We start from the raw sequence: 14,049 nt of genomic DNA on the forward strand, positions 1-14,049 counted from the left end.
GTGGTATAGGCTAGAGTGGCGCCCAGCGTGACTGACCCAATCAACCAATGGCCGTTCTCGGGTAACTTTCCGGACATTCTCCGGCGCCGAATCCACCATTTTGACTATGCCGACGCGCCAATAGGCCCGGCCAACATACCTGCCCACGATACGGTGATGAGTACGGTATACGTCATTGAGACATATGAGTGCTCTTCGTCAGTCGTCTTCGTCAATCCACGTGGTTTCAAGGGTGAAACCACGTGGATTGACACGCCAGGCGTTCTAATTGGGACGCTAGCGAACTAAGCGACGTTGTTGAATTCCACGGTTTGAGCGAAACAGAGGATATGACCTGACACCAAACCAGCAGATGTAGCGAAGACACTATTTGTCTGACGGCTTCGCTAAAATATTTGTTTTCTGTTGATGCGAACGTTAAACTAGTTCCGCGTCTATCTCCTCCACATAACACTTAAGAATTAGGTGAGCAATAGTTTTTTTCTAAAAAGAAAGCGTCATGCACCTGCAGTTTAACGGCGCTTACATTGGGCACGTACGGATTCTGTCCTGCACGACTGCAAATGTGAGGTGAGCATTTCGCAGCGTCTGCCATGAAAGGGACACGGCCAGCAGTGCCCGCGCTGTCCGTGCCTTATCGCTTCGCGAACGCTCGCCGCCGGGACAAAATGCGGCACTTAGGCCGCAAACATTTTCGCCCCCTGCCTCTGTCACGCCAACACGGAAGCACCCTCATGCTGGCACCGCCCCCCCCCCCTTTTTTTTTTTTTGTTCACGCCATTTGCAATCAATTTTATAGATTTGCTTTGCGGAATCTGTCCGGCGGCAAACAAATCCGCGCTCCTTCCCCAAGTGTCCTTCCCCTGTGCATTCCGTCAGCTGCGTTGTCACTTCGATCGCTTTGTGAGCACGGGCGTCGCGAGCCCACTGCTCTCCATCGGGTTATTTGTCGTTCCCTCAGTGCGACCGGCCTCTTATCACACATCTCCCCCCACCGTTCTCTATTTGTCGCTTCCTTATGATCATCCCCACATTCCAATCACTGGACAACGGCCCTCCCCACGCGTCTGGTCGGGCTTTCATTACATCTTCGCCGTGGCGGTCGCCATGATTGCTATTAGCGCGGGCTCCCTTCCGACTGCGCCCTTACACATCCCCCTACAAGCTCCCCCTGGCTGAGCGTTAAAGCAAACTCGGCCGAAGTTGTCCCTGCGCCTTACGCGGCTCGAGAGAGGTGGTCCCGAAGCGAGGAGAAAATGCCGGGAAGGACGCGCTTTGCCCCAGTGCAGCGCCCGTGCAGTACGGTCCAAGCCGGGGCCGAGCGTCGGAACTCGGTGCACTCACGGCGATGTACTCGGCCGCTTGCCGCGTCGTTCCTCTGCCGCCGACGGCACGCAGATGGGAGGCGCAAAGAGACGAGCGGCGTGATACGGAAGTACACTGTCCAGTGCGTGTGCTTCCAACATTTCTCGTTGTCGCATATCGAAAGATCAGATCCCGGGAGGAAATATAAGTAACAGCAGATCCGGCTATCGCAATCATCAAAAACTGCGCTGGCACAGCGATGTTACTGCGTGTATACGTATATATCTCTCTCCGCTTTTTGGTGCCGTTAAAGCAGCAACGTATAACGCCATTATAGCGCCTATGAAATGCAAAAAAGTTATATTAGTAATAAATAAACAAAAGCAGCGAGCTATACCGGAGGAACAAAAAAACATCCCACAAGCCAGGCACAGCCTGCTGCACAGTTGTGGCGTCATCGATCCCGCGCCTTCACACCGCTGCATTGTTCTCGAAGGACTCGGCGTCCCGAACAGGAGCGCGGGGGGAGGGGGAGAGGGGTCGTACAGCCGAGCGGGGAGAGAGATTCGGCACTATCCCTCGAAAGGCGTCTTTTGGGGAAAGGCGCACGTGTGCATGTGCGGAGGAACGGGCGCGAACCCGTACACCTTAATTCGGCGAGCGCGCGGACGGGAGCCGACCCTACGGGGGAATGGAGTTCCCCATGCAGCTGCGGCCACCCAGTTTGGGCCACGGTGGGGAGTGTGCACCCGACGGATGAGGCGCTCCCCACTCACGTAAAATTCGAGTTCTTTTTCTCTCTTTCTCTCTCCTACTATCTTTGTTCACCGAATCCTCATATAGAAACGCCTCCTTTTTCTTCGTTCCTTCTGTGTTTTTTCTTGTTTTCGTGCTTCATCACGTGAATAAGGCGGAATGCTTCCGCGTCGAAATATAACCGTCTGCGATTGGTCAATGGCAAAATCAGCTTGTGCTTAAACGGCAGTCGTGGCCGAGCGGTTAAGGTGATGATTAAGGTATTGTGTATTAATAAGTATCTTTTGTACACGCTGTTCAAACAGCGGAGAGCACAAGTCACACGCAACCCCCCCCTCCCCCTCCTTCCTCGCTAACCACTACTGAAAAGTAGTTATTTCGCACACCGCCGGCCTCACGGATACAGAAACTTTATTTATAAATGTCCATTCACAAAACATCATGCATGTGGCACTCGTTTCATTCAGATATAAGCATTGGGCAGACTATCTGCAGGTCTTTTTCACAACTGCTTACAAAATTTTGATATGGGTAATAACAGTACCACCTCCTTATATTAAAAAAATAAATAAAAGCCGGTAACGCCTGTTCATGCGTTCACGACGCCGACACTTAAGATCTTTGCGACAACCAAGTGGCCATAATCACAAGGGCTATTTTGAGCGCAGTCAATTCTGTGTAAAAACTGTCGGGTGTCGCCAATTCGCAGACTGGCACTCCTCACTCACAGTATCTAGAGTTTCTGTTTTGACAGTGAAATCGGTGCCTCAAATTTATTTATAACAAGAAAGTGTGAGTCTGAATTAAACGATACACTGTTATGAGAAATAGGCGCTATCCGCGGCTGGTAACCAGGGCCCGAATCCCCAAAACTTAGCACTGGTAAGTGATATTTGCCAATGGGCGGCCGCCATCACTAATAGTATATATATGTGCAGCACTGGGATTGGCTGGAATTTGCTCTTACGAGCAATTCTAGCGTAAGACGTTGTTGTGAATACGGACCCAGAGTGCAGCTTGCCCCGCTAACACGGGCAGCCCACCCTCGCTCCATTTGTGGAGTCTTCCGTCGTGTTCTAGCTTCTTTCACGATAGTAAGCATATCACTCACTGCCCAAGAAGACGGCTTCTTTTTACGCCGACAAAAACGCGTGTCATTTCTTATGGAAAGTCAATGACCCAGATGTCTCGATATTGGTGGCCAGGGATTAGGTGCATAACATATTTGCAGTGTTGCCATGGTTTTTTTTTTTGTCCTCCCAGGTTGCTCGGAACACAGCTTTTTTTCAATCGATTGAAAAAGGATACGTCTTATTTAGAGGTGCAACGTATACACACACAGCGACTAACGCTCGGAGTAACAGGAGCAAATTTCTGCCCTTCTGCGAAGCCGCCTGTCGAATGTGGAAACACAGCGGGCGAACGAGCGGCCACATCGAGCACATCATCTGCTTGCAACAGCCGCCAGGTTTCAGTCACATTATGCTTTCCTTCATTCATTGGTCACATCATCCAACAGTAAAAAAATAAATAAATAAATAAATAACGTATATACATACCTATATGACATCTTGCTATCGCCTCCCTTTCCGTGGCCTCGCCATCCCACAGCACAGCCGTTCTAAGAGAGAGTTCTCTTATATACGCTGTTTTGACGGAAAATGCCCCCTCAACACTCGCGCAATGCCCACAGGCGCAGGCCTTTTCCCGCATGTGTTTCGCAGACACAGGCCATCCTTAAGCTGCGCGGACCCCCGCGTTAGGCGAAATCACAGCAGGCCTGGATGATGCATCCCATACGTGCGTTGCGCATTCCGCTCACGGATGTTCCCCCAGGATGGCGTCCGGCTTCGACCCCGGCTGGGAGCGCAGTTGGCGCACGAAGGCAGCCCGCCGCCACGTTTCGCTGATGAGCGGCCGCGCTGCACTCGGCGCTTCGTAATGACGTCGCACTTTGGCGAGCAGACGACGAACGGAAGGAAGCAGACGGACAACGACCGAACAACTCAAACTCCGTAATGGGTTGCGGCCTACGTAGAAGAAGGCACCTTGGCAAAAAGGAAAGACGTTCGCGCAACTACCCATACACAGCCGACAGGCAGAACATCCCGCACGCTTGCGTATATATATGCTCGGGCACTGGTTCTGCGCGCTTCCAGATTTCACGCGTTGGGTGCTTCGCGCTTAAACAGACCTGACTGTAGCGCCAACCTAGATTCACGGCTGGCGCACATTTATTTCGGTACTCTCTCGGTAAAGCCTGCGGAGGTGCCTGCCATTCATCATGTCTCGCAACACTATACGCGGCCGTGAGCCACTTTCCGTCGCGTGCTATATTGCAGGCGCAAGTGGTATGCACGAAGAAGAGGGAAGATTACGTAGTATCCGCATACTTGCGCGGTACGTGAAGCAACAAAACAAATCAGTGGCGAGACAGCTGACGACCTTCGTCGCGGTGAACGCTCGAAGAAATGCAAACAAAAAAGGGTAGGAAATACCTCCTTTGTGCGCTGTTATTTCCCTTTCTCTTTGTTTTGTTTCCCAGGCTTTCGCCGCGAGCACACCGAGTTACGCTATAATCGTAGGTCACCCAGCCCTGCCGAGACTCGCTTCTTTCACTCGCTAGACGTACAAAATGGTTCCCCGGTTAGTGGAGTGAGCAGCAGCTAACACAAAGCAAACGAGATCGAGCACTCCATGTGGCATGTGACGCAATACGTGCGCGCATGACTGAGCAAATGGAGGCGTCCGGCTCGTAAGAGTCGCCCCGGAGTTATGAAATCCACCGAGATCGATTGCTCGGATACACGCTATATGCCTCGCATTGCCAGTGGTTATTGCGTGCTCCTCGGCCAGACAGAGCCATGTATTCTGCCTGTGACCAACGGGGCGAGAACCAAATGTGGACCCCCAGAACTGGTATGCGTATAGCCTGTGCGTAATACGTACGCGCGTTGCAACCTCCGCCTTACGTAACGTATTCGCGATCGCGCGGCACTGTCTTCGAAGGTTGCAACACCAGCCCGTGCGAAGTTACAGCCTCTCGGCTTACTGCACCCGGCATCCTCAAAGCACCCGATTATGTTATGCACGTATAAGACCGCAGTCGGGCGTTTGCTCTTATATGCATACTGCGACGACATCGGCCCTCTACGTCAGCAGATTGCGTCGCCCGTGTCGAGAAATCTGCATGGGAGCCACGAATTGATACACTAACGAAAACATAACGAACTCGCGAGATCGTTAAATGACACGCTTGCAGTCTATGAAGTTGGCATTACTCTTCCCGCTGCTCGGTGTACTTTTGTTTTGCCCTCCGTATTTTTTTAATGTGATCTAACTGAGCGCAAGGTCGCTGCGAGGAATCACCGCATCAGAGAACGACTAAATCATTTTCCTTTCGTACCAGAAGCAAGGCTACTTGTATTATCACTTCCGATCGAGGCACTTACAGCGTGAAAAATAAGAAGAAAACATTACGAAATGAGTCCAAGCTGTCCTCGTTCCTTGATGTGGCGCCCACCGACAGGTCACGTGGCGATGGGTGGCATCGTCATATGGCTGTGGCGGATGTGGCGCACCGCCGGAGCAGCCAGAAAATCAGGCGCCGGTCTTCGGGTGGCTTCGAGTACAAAGCTTGCACCTTTCCATCGCTTCATCGAGGCAACACGTTGCACTTAGTACGTCGCTCTCACAATGTCAGCACCATACACAGCTATATAACTTAATTGCTCAGCAGCACCACATACGACGGGAAAGAGAGAAAGGCTTCTCAACTATGATGATCCAACTAAGTCGACAAAATCGCATTTGTACATCTGTATACCTCAGGTAAGCTCCCAGTCAGGATTTGGCAGGCATTGCCAAATCCTGACTGCATGGGAGCTTACCACTGTCGTTGAAAAGAAAAGTGTACAATCATTGCATTCTACCGGTGCTAACATATGGGGCAGAAACTTGGAGGTTAACAAAGAAGCTCGAGAACAAGTTAAGGACCGCACAAAGAGCGATGGAACGAAAAATCTTAGGAGTAACGTTAAGAGACAGGAAGAGAGCGGTATGGATCAGAGAACAAACGGGGATAGCCGATATTCTAGTTGACATTAAGCGGAAGAAATGGAGCTGGGCAGGCCATGTAATGCGTAGGATGGATAACCGGTGGACCATTAGGGTTACAGAATGGATACCAAGAGAAGGGAAGCGCAGTCGAGGACGGCAGAAAGTCAGGTGGGATGATGAGGTTAGGAAATTCGCAGGCGCAAGTTGGAATACGCTAGCGCAAGACAGGGGTAATTGGAGATCGCAGGGAGAGGCCTTCGTCCTGCAGTGGACATAAATATAGGCTGATGATGATACCTCAGGCGTAGAGGTGCGTGACACGAGGTGCGTGAATGTTCCCCCATAAAAAAGACAAAAAAAAGAAAAGGTCGATAGGACCACGCACGAAATCTCGTTTTACCCGTGGAGAAGCAACAGTGTAGGAAGATCAACGACTTTGCGATCGGGCACATCGTGCGCCGTGCGCGCCAAATTTGGTCGCTCAAGTTTCCTTTCCGTCAAGTATCTGGGCACTAACAAGGTGCGCCGGCACGATCCCCTTCAAGACCCGAGGACGCGCCTGTTGCTGCATCACAGCGTCGAAGCTGACGGCTCCGAAGCCCTTTCGATGAGTTGCCAATTTATTCGCGTCGGGGTGCGAGGTGCCAACATCCACGCAGCCTTTTCTATGTACGCGCACCGTATTGACAAGAACCCCGCAAAACAAGGGACGTGGCATGAATGCAGTACACCGTGCTGGCTTCCCAGTGGTTCTTGTATGTCAGAAGGCACATATACGTATAGTCGAGCATAGCAATAAATAAACATTGTATGCACCAGGCGCGAGATTTCTTTTTTTCCTTGCTAAGAATCATTTTATTTTATTATTTTTACTGTTTTTGTCTGCTGTACATAAGTCGAGCGCCTCTACAATGAAATGGCATGCATAACAAAGGAATCATTATGTCCCGGTTCTATTGTGAGCTGTGCTGTGCCCGACCTTAACAACACCCTCCATGTGTACCCAATAAGGCAAAGCAGGCTTGCACCTGCTGTGCAACCAGTGAATTGGCTATTCACTCACGTCATGTTTAGCGCGCTAAAGTTTCCGGCCAACGTATTTCCATCATGCTACTTAGGCAGGGCACCAATGAGATAACACGAATCAAATCCGAACAGAACTGACTTCGTTAGCCACTTAGTTTTCCATTCGTACGTTAACGGCGATCCGACATCCTAAAGGGAGGGTCGTCACAAGCTACAATTATGACAACAGTTCGCGCCCTCGGCACAGTACACGCTGACTGATCTCACAAGATCTGTAGCGATCACGTGTAGCCACGAAACGACTCCGGTATCTCATGCGAATATGATCCGTGCGCCCCTAAATGTTATATGCTCGTTCTTCTCGTCGCATGTTGCACCATCTCTTGTCACTAAATGGATACGCGGAAAGGCACACAAAGATCAAGCAAGCAGACATTGCGCATCCCCCCCCCCCCCCCCCCCGACCCAAGCGGCCGCCAGAGGCCTATTACGTCGAATGAACGAAGGCCTCGGCATTCCTTTTCGGCAGCCGCGCAACCATCGCCTCCGCGAGGTACGCGATCATCATCTATCTCCTTTCAACCGACGAAACAACCGCATTCACGTTAGTGGCACCTCGTTAACCAGCTGGTGCTAATCTTGCCCGACTGCGTAAGCAAGAACCAAACAAAAGGGGCACATTGCGCCTTGGCGAGAAATAAGGCGACAACGGCGTTACTCGCGTAGAATTTGGTTGGGCGCATCGTGGCCGTCCATCGATTCCCGCTAAACGCAAAGCGTCCAGGCCTTGCGTCCGAGACAAAAGACACCGCAACCCCTTCCCTAGGTCACCGATTCGGTGCACGCGAGACGGGAGATCGGCCGACATTACACCCTGTCTCGATAAGGACTGCAGCGTGTCCGAGGCTAGAGTTGGCCGCAACGAATCAGAAGCCGAGTGCACGAAGCTGCTCGAATGAGCAATCGGCTCGCGATTGGTCGGCGCCAGTTAGCGAAAACATGCGGCCGAAACACGCGACAGCCAAACTCGCAGCCACTTGCAGCTAGTTTTCTAACACGCGGTTTTTCTAACACGCGGTAACAGACTCGGCGTCCGCTGCGCGGTATTGATGACGCAGGGAGCGCTTTCGGGAAAAAGCAGGGCCCGCCGGGTGATTGTCTAAGTCAGGACGGCCATTAATAAGCGCGCCTTTGGTACAAAGGACACGACGGCGCGAAGGGCGGAGGACCGCGCTTTCAAAGAACGCACTCCGCAGCCTGCGCCGAAAGTTCGGCGTCGCTGAAAAGAAGATGGCGGCTGCCGCAGTGTCAGAAATGACTTCAGAATACCCTTCGGCTCTTTATGAAAACGCGCGTCCACTTTCTGTTCTTAACGCCTTCCTGGTGTCGCGTGGACTCGCCTTATGGTTTTTTTTTTTCCTTTTTCTTTCTCTCTCTCATTTCCTTCTGTTTCGCTGGCAGGCGATTTCGTAAAAAGCCGCCAAGTGCGCGCTCACACTAATGAGGTGCCAGACAATGAACCGTATGCGAAGAAATCAAATTGGGTCAGCCGGAAGATGATGCGCTGAACAATGCGAGTGCGGCATTCCATCTCGCATCCACCGAATAGCGAGCGCACGAACGCTGCCAATTTTCCTGGTTTTACTCCATCGGGTTGCACCTACTGCTACATGACTGGAAAACTAAGTACAAATGTATACGAACATTACTGGGTAAACTGGCCCCTTACCGCATCCGAACATCGAAGCCTGCAAGACCGAGCGCGCTGCGAGCGCGGTAGCGAGAAGCGACGTAAAGATATGAACCAATCTGCCACCGCGGTATCCGGCACGCCTCTCGAAGCGAAGTGGTACTGAGTTGGGGTTGACTTTCTTGTTGTTTATTCCCTTCGATGTATCTCCTTTGACACGCTGATAGCGATTGTCGTCTCTTCGTAGGTCTCACCTAAACGAAGAGAAAGCAGTCAAGCAGGAATGCTGTATAGTGCTACAAGCTACGTGAGAACTCGGTCCCTTACCCACTGCGCAACGTTAACGCGGAGAGTCGTCCATCAGGTGTACGCGCTCGTACCCACGCCGGCAACGTGGGCTTAGATATCGCACGCCGACAGATGCCGAGAATACGCGTCCATCACAAAGTTGTATCGTCTCTTGGCACTGAACGGACGTTGTATGGAAAGAACTGTACGCAACAAGCAAGAACCTGCGTGCGTTCACTAAACAAACAACGTGCATCACAGCAGGAAACGGTACAAGGCAACGCAGTAACTTTTAACATAACTCTGTCGTCTGCTTCGCTCCCTTAGTGTCGTCTGCTTCTTTTTTCCTGGCGAAGGTATATCAACCTACCACGAAAAAAAAAAAATAATAAGGAAAGCAACTCTGCACAAGTGCTTCGGAGCGCGCGGAGAAATAAACGACGCGAAACTCTGCGAAGGATACTTGGCGAAAACACCGCGCTCGAAGAAGCAGGTATAAATTGAGAACCAGAAATAGGCCCCCAAACACAAAACCGCACCTCGTTGTCAGCAGGCTCCTGCATTAGCTGCCGTGCGGTCGCCGCGAAGATCGCCTGGTCTGGAGTTGACAGCGCACAACATGAGAGGGGAAGCAGGCGACGCGAAGGACTCTGTTCGCTTTGCCGATATGCGGGCCGCGTCTGTAACAGCTTTCGAGCCGTGTAGCGCTGGCGATGAATAATGATCGTGGGACCAGACAGAGCCGAGCAACCCTGATGCATCATCCAGCCGCCAAAAAAGAAACGTGTGCCTTCCACCACATAGTTTAACAGCCCCCCTTGGTGTGTTCCTCTCTTACTTACATCGAAGCCATAGAGGAGTAAAAGCCGTTAGAGTACCGCGGTTCCAATAGCTTACGTCGTATAACAGCCGGATATTTTTGTCGTTTTCAGCCAGATAAGTTTTGTACTTTATTTCTCATGGTTCCTCAAACTTCGGCTCAGGTGTTCTGGGAAAATCTAAAAGGGAATCGGGCTGGGCAAGTTCAATTTGCCTTACAAAACGCATGCTTATTGGTTATAAACAGAGTGTGCGCTCTCAGCAATGCCCTATTTGTGAAAATTGCGCAGAAAAAGTAAGAAAGAGAGAAAAAATGCTCATAAATGCTGAGACACAAGTCAAGGTGCGTCAAATCCGAAAGCGCACTCCCGTTCTGCACTGTGCTTCAGCTGTTCGCATTGATACGCCGAAGGTTTCTTGTATCGCCTATTAAAGACGCAGTCGAATGCGATTGACGTAATCATCGCCATCGAATTTGGAAATCAACGGGTCTTTGAGGCGCGGTATGTTTCGACCAGGAAGTCCCTTTAGTATACGCCGACTGAATCATGTTCGAATGAATTTCAAAGAAAGTAAAAACAAAGAGTCGAGCAGTTGTCCTGCATAAAGCAACGAAGGCCTGCAAAAGTAGGCTACGGGAGAGCCGTTTGTCCTAGGATCACTACTAATAAGACAGCCACCTACAAGAAAATGAAAACGTAAACGCAACTTCAAAATGAAAGAAAAGGAGGGGTGAAGGAGAACGCATATTTAATACATGCCGAATTGAAATCTGGGCTTCGTAAGCAGCGTCTCTACTAAGTCACAGACGGTACCAGTGCGAGCTGAAGAGATGGACTTACGCATAAACACATGAAAAACTTACGATGAAAAACATGGCGGATGCCAACGACGAGCCCGAACGTGGTATTCATGCGCATGTGAGAGGCAATGCAAAATCAGAATATCGTCAGGAAACATTTGCAGGAAAAAAAAAAAGGTTGTTACACGTTAGCTGTGAGTCAAGAATGCTCCGTTCGCTAACCCGTCCAATAGGCAAACCGCAATTGAACGGCTTCGTGCGGGGCGAAGCCCCACCAACGCAGTTCACGGCGCGGTTATTGATTTAATTTGCTCTCTGCTCACTTATGTCAGACACAACAGCAACAACACAACAAGTCGACGACGCATTTGGGAGGAGCAGACGATGTGGCGGGGTTCGTCGAAGCGTTTTAAGCAACCAATTAAAGGCGAACGCGGGGAGATGAATAGGCGCGGGCGCATAAACATATGCGAGCACCCCTTCGAAACAACTTGAAACGAAAACAATAAACTCGAGCTCGCAGTACCGCGGGAATAACGACTTTCCAACAGCGAGCGAAGACGGATCGGTTCGGATACGCACACGGGCTCCGCGAAGAAGCCGCGCGCTGCAGCCACACCGGTGCAGACGACGTTTGCAGCATTGCAGATAATCCCTTTTTATTTTACTTCTGCCGTCTGCACGCGCACAACGATGCCTGCTGCGAGGCCTCGCGCGTGCTTTCTTACAAAAGCTGTACGCGCGGCCAAAGCAGACGACACCGAGAAGACCAGTGCAGAGGCGAGGGTCATTCTTTAAACACTGCGCCACTCCTCTAATCTCCCGCGTCGCCTGACTTTTGGCGATGCCTGTTTTCTTGCTTTCGACGCCAAGGTTGTTCCGTTTTCCGCGCAGTCGACTCGTTTACGTTCTCGCGTCGTTGCGAAGCCACGGGCAGGAAAACCTACACGGCCTGCAAATGAAACAGCTTTTCTTCTTCTTCTTTTTTTTCGTTTCTTTCTCCTTTTCTGTGTTTATTCTCCGTTACGGTTGCCACTGCGGACCAATGAATCGGGCCCCAGGATGAGAGATGGGTGAATGCAGAAAAGTTAATGAACTGCGGATAAGTAGCCAGTCTCTCTAACCCCCTCCCTCCTACCCTCTCCCTTTTCCCGATGTCCCTATCTATTATGAAAGCAAAGACTGCGAAGAGACGCTGGCGGCATAATGCAGCGACGTTGCCGCAGATCGAAAATTCGACACACCACTTTTCAAAGAAGTGCCCTAAGAAAACAAACGCACTTGATTCACACTTGAACTGAAACTGTGAAAGTGCACGAGAGCGGAACATCCACGAGCCACCAACAGCACGAAAGCGTATTAAGAGTTTGGCAAGACAAGCGTATTTTTTTTTTTTAATGCAACATTTCAGTACAAAAACTTGGCACACTAGCACGTCGCCCTACGTTCCAGGAACAAGGGCATCCGTAGAATATGTCGTACGATATCTTGACAGAAAGTAACACCAGTGTTGAACAAACGAATGAAGGAAGCAAGAGAGAAAAATTATGCAGATCAAACGCACATTTTCGAAACCTATATGAAGGAAGCTTTAGTAAAGCGGGTAATGAAATTATTATAAGTTTTGCCCATTCCGGTGTCTCTGGTGTAAAAGAAACTGGCGCGCGCGCACGCACGCGGCAAGCCCATCTGTGCCACGGCCGCTGTCTGTGCAAAGCAATGTGACGACTCTCGTATTTCCTCATTTTTTTTTCGTATTTATGTTAAATGTACTGCGCAGTTCTTGACCAAGTACTGAAGTGGAAAGGCATCTCAGGTTGTCCGAGCATTTCTGGCCCACAGGTACCAAGCTTGAAAGTATAGCGACTCGGTGAAACATTGGAAGGACGACTGAATGGGGAGCCGAAAGCGTCATCGCATCACGCGTCACAGACAGGCAAGCGAAAGAACTGGCGGGAGTCGGCTGCTGACGCCAGGTCGACATATGCACCAGCTATCTATCTCACTTGTGCGCAAGAGATCTCACACAATCGGTTAAACAATATCTTCAGACTTGGAAGCACAATTCGACAGCTGGCATAATGTAAACGTGCGTTAAGCTAATGGTGTTGAACGACACGTCCTGCGGTCACAAGTCTGTGAGCACAGGGCGTGTCGTTCAACACCAGGAGCGCCCCACTCTTTTTTAAAGGTGTCCTTCATTTCACGAGCGCTCTGCGTGGTCTGCTAACGTGCACAAGTTAGGAAGCGTGCACTTATCATTTCATATCGCATCGGATTGTATTGCAGCATAAATATTTGCACTCGAGAAGCGTTTGATGGGGGGCTAGTTGGTAAGACATTTAGGAAATTATAACTGCGCTAAAACGAGACACGAGAACGAGGTGGACAGGACTGCGATCGTCCTGTCCACTTCGTTCTCGTGTCTCGTTTTAGCGCAGTTATAATTTTCCTACATAAATATTTGTGTAACAGTAGCAGTCACATTCGTGGGAACTGGGTGCGCGATTTCGCGGTCACAAAGCGAGCAGGAGACGGGATATACGAAACGGGGGCAGGTATGACGCAACATTTAGACATATGCGAGAATCGCACCCTTTTCAGAGGGTGACCACGGAAAGCCTAACATCACTTCGGCCTGTAAGGCTAGCTGCTGGTGTGTGAACGCAATGCTAACACAGCGCTCGCGCCGAGACAGCCAGGCGTCCCCGTGTGTACCGAACTGGCATGTCCTCCGCACTCGGTGGAAAGGTTTCGGGGCCGCGGCGACGAAGGCGCACCGCTGCGTGGCCATCGGCGAGGCTAAAGGCGGCGGCCGACAGAGGCAGTGCAACGTGCGCGTCATTACCAGCGAGGGGCGATGTTATTTTGCCCACCGGACTCGGTGCGTGCAGCAAATGCTCGAAGCCGCGCACGGACCTCCGTCGGGCGCGAAGCGAGCAAGGAACAGGCTCTTACAGTATATATAAACCCAAGCGGTCGTCGCGGCTCACGCGGCGTTGCCTTTGGCGGCGCCGGAAAGCCACCCGCTGACACCGACTGGTCCGACGCCGACCGCTGCTGACCCAAGCTGGAAGTAACGAGCAGCACCCGTCGAGCGCCATGGCTCGGCGAGTCCCTGCGGTCGCGCACCGCCGAGAGCATGTAGGCGGCGGGGATGTTGCGACAGGCTCGCGGGGCAGCTTCGCCAGTCGGGACGGCCAAGGGCCTTCAAAGCGGTTCGCGCATACCGCGGCTATGCGATGCGCTCGAGATTCACGGTCGAGCGCGAGGCGAGCGTCCTCCGATGGCGAAAGCCAAGTTT

The 14,049-nt window shown here is 51.3% G+C and overlaps 1 protein-coding gene across 4 annotated transcripts in view; it reads right to left on the reverse strand.

Annotated features, from left to right (window-relative positions):
* LOC119432634 (adhesion G protein-coupled receptor L1-like) overlaps window positions 1–14,049 on the reverse strand; it is a 313,279-nt gene that overhangs the window by 130,167 nt on the left and 169,063 nt on the right. The window lies entirely within an intron of this gene.

Source organism: Dermacentor silvarum, chromosome 11 (assembly GCF_013339745.2).
Source record: "Dermacentor silvarum isolate Dsil-2018 chromosome 11, BIME_Dsil_1.4, whole genome shotgun sequence".
NCBI lineage: Eukaryota > Metazoa > Arthropoda > Arachnida > Ixodida > Ixodidae > Dermacentor > Dermacentor silvarum.